Source organism: Heterocephalus glaber, unplaced genomic scaffold, assembly GCF_053883595.1.
Source record: "Heterocephalus glaber isolate CG9 unplaced genomic scaffold, H.glaber_assembly_v1.0 deba00001613, whole genome shotgun sequence".
Classification (NCBI taxonomy): domain Eukaryota; kingdom Metazoa; phylum Chordata; class Mammalia; order Rodentia; family Bathyergidae; genus Heterocephalus; species Heterocephalus glaber.
Genome location: NW_028258384.1, coordinates 8,807,562 through 8,826,779, shown reverse-complemented (window position 1 = coordinate 8,826,779; position 19,218 = coordinate 8,807,562).

Genomic DNA, 19,218 nt, shown 5'->3' with positions numbered 1-19,218 from the left:
AGCTTTAATTTCTATATAAAACATAAGACCCACAAATAAAACCATAATATTTTATCTTAACACACTAAAGATAATCCAAACTTATCCTAAAACAAGTATAAGGAATTAAGTAACCACTAAAACTAACCTAAGAAGAAATAGAAAGAAAAAAATTCTTTAAAAATGAAAGTCTACTAAATATTATTCACAGTGCATAGGCCCACATGGTTGCAAAATTATGGGAATTATAGTAAATATGTAAACAAGAATTTTTATCAATTTTATATTCTCATCTCACAAATAGGAGAGGATTTAGTAATATATTCTTTCCAACCAATGACCCTCTAATGCCAAATCTAAATAGATATTACAAAAAACTAGAGACCAAACTCTGTAACAAATGTAAATAAAATACTGAGATCCAACATGGCTGAATAAAGGAGTCACATTTGAGAGACTCAGAGAAGATAAATTGAAAACAGGTAATTGGAAGAAGGGGAGGGACATACACCTTGATAAAAAAAAAAAACCCTCAATTTCAAAGAAGAGACTTGTGGATCAAACAAAAAATATGCATAGGACTTAAAAATAAGGAAAGCAGTCTAACACAGCAAGCCCACAATGCCTCAGACCTCATTCACCTTGGGAACAGCCACTTTGAGAACATTTCAAATACTTGGTGGTATCCAAGAAGCATGGCAGAGTCTAGAATCATAGGATAGACTTGGGGTTTATGGGTCCCTTTCCTCTTTTGTCCCCTCTCCAAACAATGTGGAGGCTGGAGGCTGGCAGCATTTTCACTGGGACACACCAGGGGTGAGAGATTAGAAGTGAGAGAGACCTTACTAATGCACCTGACCTCAGACTCAGAAAGGATAAACAAGTGATTGGTGGTAGTGTAGAGAGTCTTCAATATTAGAACCCAAACACACCTGAGTCATCTCCAGGACCCTGAGGTTTATCTCAGTACTACTGGGACATTCATTTGGCACACATAGCTAATGTTGATCTGGTTTGAATCAGTACTGGACACCCCACAATTGCTTGAGTCTATACTCAGATCTCACTGCCCTGCGCCTATCCTTGACCTGCCAAAGACTGTCTGAATGCTAGCACCAGTTTCCAGGAAGCCTGTGTTTCCATGGGGTTTTCCAATCTCATGTGAGCTTATAATTGGACTGTGACACTGTCTTTTCAGCACCAAGCACACTGCCTCCACTCTGGGCACATTAGAGTCTCCACCCCACATTTTTCCATAGTTCCAGGAATAGTCTCTGCCTGGCACAGTAGGCCAGCCCTCCACCTGCTAAACAGCAGTATCTACTGGGTTTTCCCAGTGCTCTGGACATAGGTAAGACAAGCCACTGTGCCATTTATCCTCTCTGGGCCTGCTAAAATCTCCCCACATCAGTCCTGAGAACACCTGGTTCTTCACTAAGCACTCCAAGGTGACAAGAGTCTCTACCTGTGGTCTGGAGCTGGTCTCAAAGACACTGGAATATACATCAGGTACCCAGTGTTGGCTCCCAACCAGCAATAATCTATGCTAGAAGCCACAGAACCCAATACTCCATAGATTTCCTGGGCTGGTGTCCCAGCTTAAACAATTGCCACAAACAGGTTTTTATAGACAGGGGACCCACTGAAGAGAGAAATACCCACACAAACCAACAGACTATAAAGAAGGGCTGAGAAATGTGACTTGCAAGATTAAACACAGTAGGCTCTGGAAGAATACTGCACTTTCTTCTGGGAAGACATAGGAATGCTCTCTCGCTCTCTCTCTCTTTCTCTCTCTCTCTCTCTCTCTCTCTCTCTCTCTCTCTCTCTCTCTCTCTCTCTCTCTCTCTCTCTCTCTCTCTCTCTCTCCTATTCTCCATTTAAGCCAATGTTTTTCTTTTCTCATCTATTGGTTTATATTGTTGTTGCTATTTTATTACTATTGGTGGAATTTGGAGTTGTATTACCCATTTTCTTGTTTCCCTTTTTAAAAATATAACTTTGCTTTATTTGTCTGAATATGTCCTCACTTTTTTCTCTCTTTTCTTCTTAACTCGCTTTCATCATCTTTGCTGAGTATATCTTATCTTTTCCTCTAGTTTAAAATTTTATTTCTATTTCCTATTTTTTTATCCTAGTTGGTTTTTTATTACTGTTCTCTAATACTACTAATTTTCCTTTACAACAATATGACCTTTACATCAATTTTATCACCTTTCCCCCAACTTTCATTGTTTAATTTTTCATAACATATTTCTTTTTCCTTCATACTGCATCCCCATACCATTTACACTTATGAATCTGTAGGTAGTTAACTATAACTTACTATGGCTGAATACCATTCTATTATGAAAAGAGGTAAAATTGCTCTATTGAGTAGAAACTAACTGTATCTAAATTTCTAGATGTCTTAGAGTTTGTTCTATAATTATATATCTTGCTTCTGTGGTTAAAATTGGTACAATTTGTCATTAGATTTTGTCATTACTTGTGTGCACTTGATACTCTTGTTATTGTTGATTGCAATACTTTAGCCAAGGGGACATAGTTATTGAGATCAATTGGTGTTCTGTGTATGCTAATATCCAGATTGCCTGAGGATCATAAAGAGTACCACAGTACATTACCAAAGTACTGGGCAGTAGGCCAAACAGGCTGCAAACTTCCTTCCCTAACAACAGAAGATGTTGAGATCCTGGGATAGACCCAAAGGAGTATATCTAGGTAAGCTTAGAGGACATTTATAAAAAGTTGATGTTGTTAAAACCAGAAGTAATTCTCTCTGAAAAACACAGGATCCTAGACCAAATAACTTAAAGTAAATAACAGAAGGGAAAATGCTATCATTATACATACAAAGCTAAAAAAGAATTCATGGGAAGGCAGCAACTTAATGAAAATCTACATAAAAACCACACAATCTCTTCATTGTACTAGAAACCAATATGGAGTAACCCCAATAAATGGAGGGGAAAAGGGGGTTATATAAAAATACATACATATATATATAAATAAACAAAAACATGAATATGCATACATAAAGGAACATGGATAAGCAAGGCAATAGCAGATCCTGGCGGTCTCCCAACTCTCCTAAGGCAGAGTAAGGGTTTAGAAAGTGAAAAGAAAGCAAATATAAAGTAGCAGAACTCTATGAAAAGTTTTAGAAGGTATGAAGAAACTAAACAAGTTCAAAGAGGAAATGAACCAAAAGTTCACACCACTATCACTTAATATGCCCATGGAGAATTCAGGCAAAATAAGTAAAACTATACACAAACTAACCAAAACAGTTCAAAACTTGAAAGACAGACTCAACAAGGATATGGAATCCTAGAAAATATGTCAGGTAGTAATACCTAACATAAAAATCTATATTGAGTTCATAAATTGTAGAAATGACCAATGTAACTGATAGATTTCCCTCCAATTTAGGGTGGTTGATGTATATAATAGCTACCTTCTTCCCAACATGCCCCTATTCCCCCCAGAAGAGTAACCTAATACTTGCTCTCCTCCTAGCAATTAGTGATGTCACAGGCTTCTCCAGTCCCTAGCCACTACCTCACTTAACCCCACCCCAGCTCCTATAAGAAGTGCTCCCTGCCCTGGCCATATTGCTTTTGTCTCTTCTTTGTTCAGGGACAGCCCGGAAGATCATCCCTGCAATAAAGGCTTTTTGTGGCCTGGTCTGGTCTTGGTTTTCGGCTTTTTTACCTGACATATCTGGGGCCAAACCCCGGGAGGTAGGCGGTCAATTAAGTGATGATCCCCCAAGGGTTGGGGTCAATTGGCCTTTTGGCCACCTCCTTTGGACCACTTCTGCTGAGCCAGGGCCATCTTGGGGCTTTCTGGCTTTACCATTCCTGACACTGCACATCCACACAGGTCACCAGTCTCTGGGTGAGTAGGCAGTTCATCCTTCCCCTCATTGGGTCCTCTGTCTCCTTCTCCCTCTCTCCCTCTGGGGACTTCTCAGAAATCCAAGCACTTGGTCAGAGATACCCTTCAGCCACTGGGTCCAAGACCATGCCCCTGGGGGATGCCGCATCAGCCCAGCTCCTCTCATTCTCTCCCTCCAGAATACTCATTTGGAGATTGTCAAAGGAGATGAGGGTGTTTCTCTCTTTTGTCCTTCTCCCAGGGAGCTGCCTCCTCTTCACCCATTCTAGCACGGGAGCCCAACAATACACCACCCCCAATGCCTCTAGGCTGTCTCCTGGCACAACTCAGGCTCCTTGGATTGTTGGGACAAGACTTTAAGCCAAAAAGACTTGTTTTCTATTGTAATCAGGTTTGTTCTCAGTACAAATTAGACAATGGGTCTCAATGGCCCAAAAATGGCACTTTCAATTTTCACATATTGAGTGATTTACATGATTTCTGTCAACGCAATGGCAAATGGTCAGAAATCACCTGCCTACAAGCCTTCTTCTACTTACACTCTCAACTCTCTCTATGTCAAACCTGTTCACCCTCTCAGGTACTTTGAGCCCAAATTCCATCGCCCACCCATCCCGACTCCACCCTTTTGATTCCAACACATTCAATCCAGCTGATCACTCACTGCTCACACCTCCCATTTCCCTTCCTCACACTGGCACCCAATATCCCACCCTTCCAGCCTCCCTGAGGCTACCATCATGCCCTTTCAGGAGGTGGCAGGAATGGAAGGTATTATCAGAGCCCAAGTCCCTTTCTCACTCAGATCTTTCTCAAATTAAAAAGTATCTTGGCTCATTTTCCTCTGATGCTGACTCCTACATCAAAAAATTTCATTACTTGACTCTGCCCTTATGATCTGACTTAACACAATATCTATATGATACTGACTTCTACCCTTCCTCCAGGACAAGAAAAGAGTTTGGATGGCATCCCAGACCACAGCAGATACATTTTATGCTGCTGATAACACCAAGCCAGTGGAAACACAGGTGGTCCCTCAAAAAGACCCACAATGGGACTCTCAGCTAGGCCAGGCAGATAGAGGCCACAGAGAACATATGACACTCCACCTCATAAAAGGTTTTAAAACAAAGCTCACAAGCCTTAACTTTGATAAGACTAAAAAATAACTCAGACCCATGAAAAAAATCTGACACAATTTCTGTCACAGTTCCCTGAGGTCCTTCAAAAATATACCAAAATTAATCCTACCTCCCAGGATGGCACTCACTTTGTCTCTCAGTCAAACCCTGATATTAAGAGAAAGCTAAAAAAAGGTTAAAGAGGGTCATGCAGGGCTTGCACTCAGATTTTTTTAAAAAGTAAGTGATGGATTAAAAACAGCTAGAAAAAAAGCTCTGAAGAGTATAAAACAAACTAGTGAGAAAAAAACACTCCTGACTTTAAAAGGCAAGGCAAGCCCTATGTTATCCCAAACAAAGGCAGAGAAACTACAACCGTGCTCTACCAGGCATCAAGAGATTTTACAAGAAAAATCAAGTTACAAATTTTAGCCAATTGATAAATGTATTTGTTTCAGTTTGAGTTGATGTTTAATTGGTGTGCTTAAAACACTTCTTGTGCATTGTAAATTCTTGAATTGTAATTATAGGGTTAACTTGCTCTTTCCTGTACTTTGTTGATTAAAATACTCAAGGTTACTACTATTGACAACCAGTCAAATTTTAATATGTAAAAATCTCAGAACAATTTTAACAGCTAAAGACAAGTTTGCTATAGAAGGCTTATAATGAGTCAGAGGAAGAATATTTAAAAAGCTATAAGTAAAAGAGATATATTTTTGATATAAAAGGATTTTATATGTTTGTCTTGTTAGAAGGACAAAACCAAAAGGCCTAGGTACATCGAGGAGGTGTGCAGAAGTGATTTATGAAGGAAATATATATGTTTACTTGTTGGTTTCAAGTTTGTTATAAAAGGTTTACAGGAATAGAGTTTTCCTTCCTTCTGATTCTAATTCTACAAGAGCTATCTGTTGATTGACTTACAAAAAGTTTTAAATACTCTTATTTATAGTTATAAACCTAAAAGTTATAGAGATTTAATTCCATTAGGCTAAATATATTTGAGTGCATTCTAGTTTTATAAATTGTCTTATATGTTGTTTTTTTGTCCAATCATACAGCTGTTTTGTTTATAGATAAAGGTTATTAAGTTCAAGGCATGCTCCCCTTGGTGAACAAAGGAGTGGCCATATGGAAATATTTTCCAGTCTTTGTTCACTAGGGGGACCTCAACAGTTTTCATCTTACAACAGACTGACCCGATAGTTTTCATAGTCTTATAAAAGACTTACATCAATCAATATTACTTAAATATATTATTGTACTATGTTTACATCAATTGTCATCAAAGGGATAAATTCTAAATATGTTATTTTGGTATGTTTACACTAGTCATTTTCAAAGGACTACATTTTGTGTAAGAAACAATGACAAGGTTTTATTTCTTCTGGTGTACTAAATGTATCTATACTTTCTGACTGCACAGGTTTTCTAATATGTTGCTTATGATAATCTCTTTTTGATTCAGATATGTGCCTTTTTCATACACTCCAGTTATTTATGATAACAGGTATATTTATTGGCTGAAATATTTTCTTTAGATGGTATCCTATCAAAAGATAATAATTTAGATAAAACTTTCAGTGTTTTTAAAAAATGAGTATGTTTAACAATGGCTATTTTATATCAAGATGGACATTTAAATATGTTACAAAGGTAAGGTCAGCATGATTTTCATGTTAAAATATTATTTGTGACTCTTTTCTTGTTAATATTCTACAGGAATTCAACTACTAGAACAACCATGACTGATAACAATAACAGTTCTCTATATTTTAGGGGTTTTTTGGGTACTGGGGATCAAACTAGGGACCTTGAGCTTGTGAGGCAGGTGATGGAACCACTGAGCTAAATCCCTGGCCCTGTTCTCTATATTTTAAATTCCAAAATGCTTGGTATTCAGGTAAAATTGTAATAGTTAAGTTCATTATTCTTGTTGCAATGCTAATGCTATTGACCTACTGTTCTGGTTGTTCAACAACTAAAATTTGGAGACCAAAGCTAGAAAGGTAACTGGGCTATTAGGATAGCCAATATTTTGGCCCTGACCCCTCAAGATCGACAAAGATCCAGGACATGAGGGAACCTTCTCTACAGGATCCTACATCTTCAGTAAGTCACTCCACCTCATGAACAGGAAGATTGCTGGACACCAGAGGACAATGTACTGTGTGCCAAAGGAGGATCATTCCCAAAAAAATCTCCCATGCTTTCACTGAAAACAACTTGGTCAAGTAAGGCCATGACCCATCCTGACAGCTGACACTGATGGAGGAGCAGAGAGGCTCTATACATGATTCCAAAGTAATGGCCTGGGGAGACATAACTGACCATGATAGATAGCAAGAGGTTCATATTGATTGACACAGGTCTCACTTTAACTTGGTCTTAAACACCCTGCAAAAAAAATAACCAAAAGAGGTGTAAAATAATGACATAATAATAAAGCTAGACTTCAGAAAAATTAAGACATAGCCCATCCATAAAAATCATTTGGTTCACTCATGATGCAGCCAATTTAAAAAAAACCAGAACTTTGGGGACTAAATAGAAGGGGGAAATCATTAATTAGCTACAAGTGTGTATAGATTCTTTTCAGAGAAACTAAAATAAGTTCTTTACAGGTGTCCAATCCTAGAAACCACTGGTCTCCAGATCTTTACTTTTAGATAAGTGTTTTTCTGATTCTGTGATAACTAATTAACTATTGTGTAATGGTAAAAAAAAAAAAAAAAAGAAAAGTAAGAGTATTGAAAAAAATCACCTGCTTGTCATCCACAGTCAGGATAAGTTCTATACCAAGTAGCTACAAGATTTATTCCTTTTAAAATAATGTACATCCTTGTTCTTTGTTTATGATGCCTCTTCCCTCATTGTGCTCACATTTCTGGATACCTATCAATGTCTAAAAAGATCAAGCCTTTTATGTTACACTTGATCTCCTTAAGTTGATCAGTGTCCTTGTTGAGGGTATCGGTTCTCTTTATTTTTAAATATATCTAGGAGGCCTCCAAAAACTGAGAGATACAGGAATAAAACTGTCCTTTATACAACTATTTCATGGCTTTTCTGGAAGCATCAACATAAAAATGTGTGTTTTCACGGCCTTGAATTTAAAGGACAAGTTCATAGTAACACTACACTTATTGGTATGTTGGCCTCCAAAAAACATTTGCTCAGTTACATGCACCTTTTATATTCCAAAGAAAGGTTATAAAGATTATATAAATTGTGTTTATCACTTTGCCACTCATTCTCTCAGAGCAAGGACATGACACATGGGCCTTTAGATCATGAGCTATGATCTCTTACTTCTCTTACTTCTATAACAGATGAGCCCCTAAACATCCAGCTATCTCTGTAAGGGCTATGTAAATAATGAGAGAAATTACACATCAAATGAGGGAAAGACTTAAGACTCATTGAGCCAGATATGCCCCCCCAAGGTGGTAATCAATGGTGGGATATGTTTGGTTCCTGGAGCTCATGGCTCCCCTGGCTATTACTGCTCTTAGGACCCCTCAGTATTATCTGTCTGATCCTCTGCTTTGGTCCATGCTTGTTTTGCTGTTTTCAAAATTTCTTGCAGGAACGTATGAGGGCATTTACCAAACAGACAGTCAGAGCTCATCATGAAGGGGTACCAGGCACTGCAGCAGAGGAAAAAGACCCCCACCTACCACTGCCCCCATCATATCCAGGTTTAGCCCTAACCTTCACCCCTTTGTCAGCTAGAAGCAGCTCCAGAAGAAGAGACCTTCACTAAACAACTATAAAACAAGAGCCTGGAATGATAGATTTCCCTCTGATTTAGGGTGGCTGATGTATATAATAGCTACCTTCTTCCCAACATGCCCCCATTCCCCCCAAAAGAGTAGCTTAATACTTGCTCTCCTCCTAGCAACTAGTGACATCACAGGCTCCTCCAGTCCCTAGCCACTACCTCACTCAACCGTACCTCAACTCCTACAAGCCCCAACCCCACACCTATAAAAGGCACTTCCTGTCCTGGCCATATTGCTTTTGTCTCTCTCTTATTCAGAGACAGCCTGGCAGATTGTACCTACAATAAAGGCTTGTTGTGGCCTAGTCTGGTCTTAGTTTTTGGCCTTTTACCTGACAGTTGGAAATTCTTTAGAAAATCCCTTGTAGTCAGACCACTCCTCCTTGCAGAAAGTCTGACTAAGGCAACTCACAACAACTGTTTTGTCTTACCCTAGGGAAAACAGCAATCAGTAACTTGTATTTGTGTTTTTACTCCTTAACTAGAATATGGAACTATCTTAGCCACCCTTTCTCTTCATTCATGCATGCATAGGAAGTTGATAATAGTCCCTTTACTATGTAGATTGTGGCTGCTTGGTGGATCTATGAGTTTCAAATACTTAATGAATTTAAAATGGACCTTAAAGGAGTAGCCTTGTATTGCTACTAATAAAAGTTGCTTAAATGATTGGACAGACAACAGAAATTTCTCAGAGCATTCTCTGCCCAGGGCAGAATCTCTGACTTACCATCTCTGGAGATGATCTCTTTGGCAGGAAAAGTGCCCTAATTTGACTGTTGACTTATTTTCCTCTTTCTCTTTCAAGAAACTAAATAGCAGTGGTTTAAATCTCTTGGTTTGCTAGCAATACTTTCTTCTCTAAATGTGATTGTTATGGCTAAAGTCAATTGTAACTTGTGCTTTAAGAGTACCTACTGGAGTAAGGATATGAGTTACCTGAGGAAGATAAGATCTTGCACTGGTAAAGGGTAGGTAGTTGAGTCTGGTTTTATTATCTGGCTCTCTCTGCAGACAGTAGCTACCTTCCCTGGAATGGTATAAACCTTGGGGGATGCCCTGGGGATACCCTATGGGGCACAGGAATCAAGCAGAGACTTATGGGACACCATATGTGTTTCTCTTGTTTCAGATTAAGAACTCCATATCTGAACCTCTTACTCCTTTGGAATATATTAAGGAGTAATTTAGTATTTCTCTATATCTGCCCATGGTGTGCCTATCTCCTAAAGCTAAGTACACAAAGGAAAGTACTATGATGCTATCTCACAATTAGAATTATACTATAAAAGAGGGAAAATGGTTAAAATCATCTTATGTTGAGATTTTCTTTACACTAAGAAGTAATTCTTGCTTGTGTTCAAATGTAAATTTGGGCCATAGAAAAATGATAGACACCTCACCCTTAAGACATTCAATAACTCTAACTAAGCCTGAGGCTACTCCTCACCCTTTAGAAGCTGAGAATAAAGTTTCCAAGACAACTTTAAGCCTTGACCACCAGGTACTGAGTGTGGAATTTCTAGGCCAGCCATAATTAATCTCTATGAGGCTATATCCATCCTTAGCTAAGTTGTTCAGGCCTCAAAGACAACATCTCTTGCAGGAAGTAAATCACAAATATGGGACTACCTGTGTTCATAAGTCTTTTTCTCTGTGATCTAAGACAGATTAAATGAGACCTAAAAAAGTTTTCAGATGACCCTGATATGTACATTGAGGTCTTTAGAGGACTTACTCAGACCTATCCACTAGATTAAAAATTTGTAATGTTGCTCTTAAATCAAACATTGATTTTGAATGAGAGATAAGTAATATTACTGTTAAGGAAAGTATAAAATAATATAGAATAACTGCCTGCCTTGTTCTGCTTCTGTAACTTGCTTTGCTTCCTTGTTTTGCTTCTCAGAATATTGTTTCACTTCTCAGAATAGCAATACCAGATGTTTTGCCATTAACCACAAGTTTGTGGACATGAGACAGCCACTGCCTGCAACATTGCCTAACCGCATAACAGTAACCATGCCTCATGAGTAAAAGTACATGTAGACCCTAAGCTTTCTGTAAATCACAAGACTAGGCCTAGTTTAAAGTATAAATGTAAGCCTCCAATGTTTTCTGGGGTCAGCTCTTGAAGGCATGTTCCTGTGGGGCTGGCCTGCTAGCAAATATATTCTGTTGTTTTACCCTTGCTTCTCATTCTCCTATGAGTTTTTCAGTTACTCCCAGCAAAATCCACAATGTTACAAGCTGCTACTACTACATATAGTGAACTTATTTTAATTTTGGAAGCTCAAAAAGACAGGCAGCCAGGGGAACAACTGTTTTCTACTAGAACACAAGCAGTTCCTATACAAGGAACTATCTAAGAGAACCCAAAGACTGGGGTAAGAAAGAATTAAACCAATTATTTCCTTTCCACGGCCAAAGACTCTAATAAAACAGCTAAGTAGATTTCTAGAAATTACAGGCTTTTGCGGCCTTCAGATAACAGGATATAGTGAGATTGTGTGACCCCTCTAGTAGCTTATAAAAATGCAAAAGACAGCCATATTTTAATCTGGGAAAGTAGTTCCAAGACCACATTCCAGAAGCTCAAACAAGCACTTGTAAGTGTCTACCTACAGGACACCATTTCAGTTTGTATGTTAATAAAAGGTGAGACATGGCTTTGGGAGTATTCCTACAACATCAGGGAGCTGCTCAACAGCCTGTAGGGTATTTTAGTCATAAATTAGATATTTTAGGTTCAAAATAATTTATTTAAAAAGAAAAGCCCTATACAATATAGTTAGAACACTTTTATTCTCTTTCAAGGGGCAAAAAGTAGCCATTTGGGTTCTTTGATTATTGGGTTGAGTTTTCTGCTTGACAATTCAATTGGAGTCAATCATAGCTTTTGTCTCTGGAGACATGTTTTAAGATCCACTCTGGAAAAGCTCCTGATCCCAAATGTCCTTCTACACCTGATATGGTTAAGATTTACTTCTTGTGCCATACTTAAAGGCACTCTTCTATCCCTTCTCCACTGCCTTGCCCCTGAGAAATAACACAGCTTGATTCAAGGCACTTCCCTCCTCTATAGCTGCTGTATTTGAAGACAAAGCTTCCAGAATGGTGAGTTTCCCCTTCCTGAAACCCTTCCAGAGAAAAGCTGACCTTCACTTATCTCTGGGCCATATAAAAAACTGGTGTGAGTTTAATCCTGGAACTCAAAAAATAAATGTAAAAGTTTTAGTTCAGATTTATCCATCTTTCAGCCCTCAGGAAAATTTAGAGAATAGTAAGAACAGCTAACCTGGCTCTGGCCACTTCCTTGCACCTCTAGTCAGGCACCACTGGCACTGGATGAGATAAAGTCTAAGGGACACCTTAGATTGGGCACAGAACAGGAGGGATAGGCAGGAATGTCTTCCTTTCCTTTTTTTTTTCTTTCAAAATGGGAAAAACTGACATAGGTAGACATCTGTAGCATAGCAGATTGGATCCCTGCCAGGTCTTCTTCCCTCATTGTTTGAAATTCATACTTAGCTCCAAAGAGTGTCACCTAGTCTCTTCTACATGCAAACCTGGCCTGAGCAGAACCCACTGGAGATAATTAAAATTACCTTTAATAGTCTGTCCTTTAGAGGGAACAATTACATGTGGCTATGGAACAACTATGGTTATCAAAGCAAAAATGAGAAGCCTGTATAGCTGGGTATTCCAGTCAGATAAACTGTCAGCTTAAGGCCCATCTTAAAACTGTTTTTGCTTTCACAAGTGTAGAAGATTTTTATTCCTTTTGATTCTTATTACAAGAGATCTCTGTTAATTGATCTACAAAATTTTGACTAGTCTCTTTTTTATAATTATAAACCTAAAAATTATAAAAGTTATTATAATTCAACTTGGCCAAATACATCTCAGTGCACTCTGATTTATAAATAAGTTGTCTTGTGTGTGTATCTGTCTGTTCAATTTGTTACAACACATACAGCTGTTGTGTTTGAGCTTTTCTCTTTTTGCATTTTTGATTTTTTAAGGTGTTTGCCTGTAACTATAGATAAATGTCACTAAAGACATGCTTCTCCCAGGTTGCCAGATTATCCAAATAACATCAACTAGTTTTACAAATATAGTACATATTGTTGTCTATATATATAATAACTCAGGAATCTTGTTTAAAAATAATGTGTCAATTGTTATGATTTGGCTCTCGTGGGTCATCTAAAAATTCATTAAGATAATTAAAGACTCTTGGGCTTAGGAAAACTACAGGACAGGACTCCCCTTGGTAAATAAAGGTGAAGATGCCTGGAAAAATTTGTTCCAGCCTTTGTTCACAAAGGAAACCCCAATAATTCCCATAGCCTTGTGGGAAATACATTGCTAAACATATTATTGTGATATGTATACATTGGTCATGGTTAAATGGCTCTTTTCTGTAGGAAAACAATAAGTTTTTATTTAAAACTCTCAGTACAAAATAAAATTAAGGGACAAATGGTTTCATGTAAGTGATATTGTTATTTCATGGTATATCTATTCATGCCTTCTGGGTGTACAAGTCTTCTAGGATTTATTAGTTCATAAAGTCTTTTCCTGTGCCAATGTCTTCAAGAGTTCTATCTAAATTATCTTCCAGCAAGTTTAGTGCTTCTGTTTTAATATTTAGATCTTTAATCCACTTCAATTTTAGTTTAGTGCATGGTGAAAGGTAGGGGTCTAGTTTTAATCTTTTGCAAGTCAAAATCCAGTTTTCCCAACACCATTTTTAAAGAGGCTATCTTTCCTCCAGTAAGGATGGTTGGCTCCTTTGTCAAAGATGAGGTGGCTGAGTATGTCTGGAGTTGTTTCTTTATCTTCTAATCTATTCCACTGATCTTCTGGTCTGTTTCTCTGCCAGTACAATGCTGTTTTATCACAGTGGCTTTGTAGTATAGTTTCAAGTTGGGGATTGTGATAACTCCTGCCATGACTCTGTTTCCTAGATTTGCTTTTGCTATACTAGGTCTCTTCTGGTTCCAAATGAATTCTTTGATTGTTTTCTCTGGTTCTGTGAAATATACTGTTGGGATTTCAATTGGGATTGCATTGAATCTGTATAGAAGTGTTGAAAGTAAGGCTATTTTCACTATATTGGTTCTTCCTATTCAGGAACAAGGGATGTCTTTCCATTTTATTATATCCTTTTTGATCTCTTTTTTTAGAGGGTTGTAGTTCTTAATGTAGAGTTCTTTTGCTTCCATTGTTAAATTGATTCCTAGATATTTCATTTTTTGGATGCTATTGTGAAAAGAATTGTTTCTCTAATTTCTCTCTCAGTGAGTCTGTTATTTGTGTACAAAAGGGTTACTGTCTCTGTCCCCACACCCTGCTCCCCAGTGACCAGCCAGAAGATGGTGAGGAACTTGGTCATGTGGGACCCTGCTCTGTCCCCATGCCCTACCCCCTGGTGACTAGTTTAGCTGTGTGAGTACCTGCAGCCCCCCACCCTGCCTCTGGTCTCCTGGCTGTGCCAGTACCTGGTTCCACACTACAGAGGCACAGGGGGTCATAAAGGCCATTGTACTGAGCTCCAGAAGATAGAGCAGAAGGGGACAACAGAAAGGGGGCCTCTCTTAGGCTCCTTCATGAAAACTGAAGCCCACTGGAAAAATGAAGAGAATCTCTGCAATAAAGGCACACCAAACCACTATACTTGGTAAGTTGGAGGGATCGTCATCTCCCATCTGAACCTGGAGTATCTTCAGGGGAAGGCTTGCTGGAACCTGTAGTAGAATCTTGCAGAGTTCCAATCTGCCTGAATCTCATGGGTCTGCTACTGGCTTGCTGAGTCTTATTGACTTATATCTGCACACTGCTGCCCATATTGTCTATTGTGACTGCAGACATACCCTGAAGGAGGCCATTCATTTTTATTTTTTAGTAGTTATTTTCAAAAATTTTTTGTGCTTATTTTTGTTTTATTTTTTCTACTCTTCAAATTTTCATTTTTCTCTTCTTTTTTCTTTCTTTTCTCTTTTCTCTCTCTCTCTCTCTCACTTTCTCTCTCTCTCTCATTCATTAGCTCACTGTCCCACATTGTTCTTTATCTCTCTTTTTGTTCCTGTTCTGGCCTTAATTCAGATTTCTTCTTTATTTTTCTTTTCTTCTCTTTTTCCTTCTCTCAATTGTCATTAGTTTTAAAGGAAAGTAAATACAGTTTCTAGCTTCCCTATTGCTATTAGGTTGTTCTGTTCTCATGTTTTCCTCTTGTTTTCAACAGTTTCTTAGAGTTTGGAAGAACTTCCTGTGTCCTCTGGCCTCACTTCTAACTGTTCCCTACCCTTCTACCTATCTATCCCTCCCTCCCCTACTTCTTGTAGCTCCCCATCCTGAAGGGTAAAGTTGCTACATTAAAGAGTCTATTCACTATAAACATGTGTTGGGCAGGTCCTCCATTTTGATTTAATTTACACAGTTAAAGATGATAGATTAATAACTGCCACAAATTGTCATTTTTTTAAGCTGTGCCTCATGCTATGGTGTTGCTGATTGTATCACTTGGGCTAAAGTGTTGTGATTGATCTAATCAGTTGTCCTTCCTGGTATAATGAAAATGAGATAGGCCCAGAGTCATTAGAGACTCAAAACCTAAAGACCAGCTTTATGTGGAAGACACCTCTAAGAAGCAATCATTCCATAAGTGTTCTAAATACAAGCAACAAAGATACTTACAATAAGCAATTTCAAAGTAAACCTGAGACAGCCCCAGAGTCATTAGAGACTCAAAACCTAAAGACTAACATAATGCCACATTTAAGATCACAAGTTTTGAGGGATTCCCCCTATGATTAAGAAGCATAAAAATCTATTCAACATTGTACTGGGAATTTATTGAACACAACTAGGCAAGAAAATAAAATTTTGAAAATCCATATACAAAAGAAGCAATTAATATTTTATTTGCATATGACTTGGTCTATAGAGAATCCTAAGAAATTCTCTAAATTTTTGACCTGATAAGTGCTGCCAAATGGTTGAACATATCAGTTCTAATAATATCTAGAGAATTTATTAAAATTTTCTTTATGCAGTCTCAAACTAGCAATCTTTATTCCTCATACTCTGAGTGCTTCAATTTTATTTCTATATGCTTCAATGAGAAATCCAAAAAATTTAGAAAATAGGTTAATTTTTGTGGGGAATTCAAAATACACAATTTGTTTTATTGAAATATTATTATTACAACTTTGTGGTAGACAAAAGAAAACAAAAGGTGACCATTAATAAGTTATTCACATCAATGCATATGCATGTATATATATGCATATCACATATCTGATCTTTTTTTCTTATTCTATTAAGTTTATTGGCACACTTTAGGTGTATATTATGATCACATTCATCAACAACATGCTAAATGGGCAAAAACTGAAAACTTTCCTCCTAAAATCATGAGCAAGATAAGGATGTTCACCATCATCACTCTTGTTCAATATAGTTCTGGAAACATTAGCCACAGCAATTAGAAAGATAAATAAATAAAAATAAATATAAGGAATAAGAATAGGAAATGAAGATGTTACATTGTCATTATTTGTGGATGACATGATACTCTATATAGAAGACCCTAACATCTCCACCAAAAGACTTCTAGACTTAATGAATAAATTCAGTAGAGTAGCTGGATGCAAGGTAAACACACAAAAAACAATAACCTTCCTGTACCCAAATAACAAACTCACTGAGAGGAATTGGGGAAACAATTCCTTTCACAATAGCACCCCAAACAATGAATTACCTAGGAATCAATCTAATGAGGAAAATAAAAAACCTCTACTTTGAAAACTAAAGCACACTGAAGATATTGAAGATGATATCAGAAAATGGAAAGACATCCCTTGTTCTTGGGTACAAAGAATCAATATAGTGAAAATGTCCATACTTCCAAAGCTGTTATATAGATTTAATGCAATCTTGATCAAAATTCCAACAGCACATCTCACAGAGTTAGAGAAAACAATTCTAAAATTTATTTGGAACCAGAAAAGACCTAGAATAACAAAGGCAATTCTAGGCAACAAAGACAAGGCAGGGAGCATCACAATCCCCAACTTGAAACTATACTACAAAGCTACTGTGATAAAAATATCAAGGTACTGGCAATAAAAAGAACCAAGGATAAGTGGAACAAATTAGAAAATGTAGAAACAACTCCAGATATACTCAGCTACCTCATCTTTGACAAAGGAGCCAAAAACCCTCAGTGGAGGAAAGATAGCCACTTTATTAAATGGTGCTGGGTGAACTTGGTCTCAACTTCCCAAAGATTAGAAATAGGTTAATTTATAATTACACACAAAATAGAAAAATATTTACCAATATATTTAATGAAAAGAATACAAAATTCATACTCTCAGAATTATAAAAATATTTTGAACAAAATTGAAGAAGTTTTAAACATATGGAAAGATATTCCACATATGTGTGTCAAAAGACATAATATTAATAATATAGTAATACTTCCCAAATTAATACACAGATCAATACATTTTACTGTAATCTCAGGTGAGTTTTGAAAAACCTAAGAAAGTGCTGTTAAAATTAGTGTGAAGGTAAGTGGGCTATTGTATAGTCAACACAGTTTTGAAAAGTAATAAAATTAAAGGAGTTATATTTTTTGATTTCAAAACTTAGAAGAAAGAATATATAATCAAGAGAAGATAGTGTTAGCCTAAATATCTGCACAGAGATAAATAAAATACAAATGGAAGGCCAGAAATACTCTATAGTCAATAGATTTTTTACAACACTATTAAGAAAAATCAAAGGGGACAGAAGTATATTATCATCAAATATTTATGGGAGAGTTGGGAAGCCATAGATTAAATAATTAGGTTGAAGATGATAACAATTTTGTGAAATAAAAGAACTTCTTCATTTGACTTTAAAAGTGATATGAGTTTCAGCAGCAAAAAAAGCATATTACGAAAGAGAAAGAGAAGAAATGGTCTAGAAAACAAGAAAGGAATGAGAAAGCTACAGAGCAGAGATGCAGAAAAAGAGCTCAGAAAAATATTACAAGTAATTCACAAATTGAACCCTACTCTAAAGTAAGTGTGGACAACTTGGTGTTGTAAAAGACAAAGGGAAGAAACATGCAAATAATCCTAAATATTAATCTCAGAATGGCAGCCCTAAGTGCAGGAGAAATAGATATTCTGCAAGTATCAAATTCAGCATTGAAATTTGGTCTGAAAGCAGCTTCTTCTTAATGGCAAGCAAGGTTTAGAGTAAAAATCCAATGCATCACTAGGAAAAGTGTCACAGTGGCAAAAACAATGATGAAAGTTGAGATGGCACTTATTTTTAGGGACTGCTGTTAGTCAAGGTATACAGTTGCTGAGACAAAATACCAATGTCTCACAACTTTAAAAAGTAAAGGAGATTTTGGCTCACAATTTCATAGTGTTAAGCCCATAGTTGGCTGGCTCCAAGGCAGAAATGATGTGATAAAGGTGCTTGGTGGAATTAAACTGTTCAACTTATAGTAGGCAGGAAGTAGAGAAAATTGGAAGTGTTAGAGGAGGAAGTGTAACCTGCCAATGCCTGCTCTCACTGACCCACAATTTGCAACATGGTCCCACTTCCTGACAGAAGATTTAGCTGTCAACTCATCAATGGATAATCCACTGAGGAGGATAGTGCTGACAGAATGCAATCACCTTCTGAAATTCCCACCACTGAGTGCAGGAGACTTTGGGAAACATTTTTGCTCATGTCTTAGCTACTTTTCTCATTGCAGAGACAATATACCCAACACCCAGCATTAAAGAAATAAACGTTTTTTTCAGCTCAGTTTGTAAAGGATCCAGCCCAAGGAAGGGTGGCATGGCAGAGGGGCATTCCATATATGTAATGGTCCTTGGCAAACAGGGCATTCAGAAGGAACTAAAGTAGCACAGAATCTTCTTTTTCTCCCTTTATATTTCATCTAATCTACCCAGGTTTTGTGTAGTGCCACCTACATATAGTGTGGGCCTTCCGATTATTTACACCCAGAACTATGCTAAACCAATCATGCCCCTTCAATCTCAATATTACAAACTTAATCCCAGCATCATTCACCCTAGATCCAGCCATCTCCCCTATCTCCCACAGATGAGTACATGAGGCTTTGGGGGAACATCTACACATAAGCCATAACATTCCACTACTGTCATCCAAAATATTCATATGCATTCTGTTAAGCAAAAGCATTTTGTCAAAATCCTAACAGTTTTGGCATTGAAAAGGCCAAGTCCAATGTCTTCTCTGAGATTTAAGGCAATTATCTGTGAGCACCTTGTAAAAATGAAAAAAAAAAAGTAAAACACTTCCAACATACAATGGCACAAGGTAGTCATTACCACTCCTAATGAATGGGGGTTACGAAGAAATTGGACAAAAGCAATTCCA